The sequence below is a fragment of the Schistocerca piceifrons genome, chromosome 5, assembly GCF_021461385.2.
Source record: "Schistocerca piceifrons isolate TAMUIC-IGC-003096 chromosome 5, iqSchPice1.1, whole genome shotgun sequence".
Classification (NCBI taxonomy): domain Eukaryota; kingdom Metazoa; phylum Arthropoda; class Insecta; order Orthoptera; family Acrididae; genus Schistocerca; species Schistocerca piceifrons.
The window spans coordinates 101,302,335-101,304,007 of NC_060142.1; the positions used below are offsets into that span (position 1 = coordinate 101,302,335).

The following is a 1,673-nucleotide window of genomic DNA, read 5'->3' on the forward strand; positions in this document are numbered from 1 at the left end:
CGTCATGCAGTGGTCTTGAAACCTTATCGGCGGTGTTGCCAAGAGCACACCATTCCTCTGAGTAACATTTCTTGGATGTCTTTAATTCTTTTACAGGTATTAAACGTGTGAGAGTGTTGCAATGTAACGCCACGTGTTCAGGAGAACCGTATGCCCGACATGTGCACGTAACGCTCTTGCTAAGGCCCACTCGGTTCAAATTTGCTGGGTACGGGACGCGGCCGGTCTATAAGTGAACCACGCCGCAGTCTGGATCCGCATGCTTCAGCTTTAGCAGGTGCCGTGTATTAGGGAAGATGGAGAAAACGCGAAGGCCTTTGTCGGTCGTATCCCACCCACGTCGCTATGTGTCAAGGCGACAGCTGATTAATCGACACATGTCTACAATAGTTTCCTCTGTTATTTCTAGAACCTTACTGGGTCCTCCCCTCTTCAACCAGTACACCTCGGCGCTGTGGCGGATAGTGGTGTCAATGGGGCAAGTCCCCAGAACCACACACACGGCTTCCATTGATGCGGTGCCAAAAGCACCCGGCATTCTGAGTAATATGCTCCTCTGTCCTCGCCTCGCTATGTTTCTGTAGGTCACTAGACACTGAAAGTGCGCCCATTAACTTGCTGCAGTGCATACGATGTCTTCTAAGACAGCTGCGTGATAGGTTCGTGGCGTCTTCAAAGGTACTCAGCATTGCGTGATACTTCTCCTTGCATGTTTGCGTATTAGTTTGGACGTTTTCTCAGTTCCAGTCTTATGTGGACATTGGAACCGAGTATTTTGTTTGTATGTATTACTAGATCTAGCGTCCACCCATAGTAGCCTACTTGCTTCGGCAATACACATACCAGAATTGGAACGATACAGAGAAGATTAGCATAGCCCCTACGCAAGGATGACGCGCAAAACTGCCGGCACCGTAGCTCAGCGTGTTCGGTCAGAGGGTTACTTACCCGTTGTAATAAAAAAACTGAGCGAACGGATGAACGAACAAACTGTAAGGGTGCCATCAGACGTCCGCCCTGAATAAATTCAACGATCATTATAGAACGAAATGAAATTAAAAGAAAAAGAGAGGGATTGTGAGTGCTTCCCAGGCGCAGGTTGCTTTCGCTCCCCTTTCGAGCCTCAATTTTGCCGGCACGGTATCTCAGCGTGTTCGATCAGAGAGCTGGTTGGCCTCTGTAATAAAAAAAACCGAGTGAAAGGATCAACAACGAACTTGAACGGATGTCATGTGACGTCCGAAACGACCAAACACAACGACCAACAACGAACAAAATGAAACAAACAAAAGTATCCGCGTGGTCAGCGCGACGGAATGTCAATCCTAAGGGCCCGGGTTCGATTCCCGGTAGGGTCGGAGATTTTATCCGCTCAGGGACTGGGTGTTATGTTGTTCTAATCATCATCATATTATCCCCATCGACGCTCAAGAGCCGAAGTGGCGCCAAATCGAAAGACTTGCACCCGGCGAACGGTCTACCCGACGGGAGGCCCTAGTCACGTGACATTAATTTCCTAGGTATTGCGTTAGTTGTTTCCTCTTTTTGTTAACGTCATCTAGTTTAATAACTGGGTTCCTTTTACGTGCCCCTTTACTGTTTTGTTTGCAGTTACAGTGAAGAGCCAAAGAAACAAATACACCGTGCCGCAACACGACGTGGCATGGACTCGA

At 48.4% G+C, this 1,673-nt stretch overlaps 1 pseudogene; it reads left to right on the top strand.

Moving 5' to 3' along the window:
- Positions 1 to 813: 813 nt before the first annotated feature.
- On the top strand, positions 814 to 906 carry LOC124799736 (annotated as a pseudogene).
- The last annotated feature ends 767 nt before the right edge of the window (positions 907 to 1,673 follow it).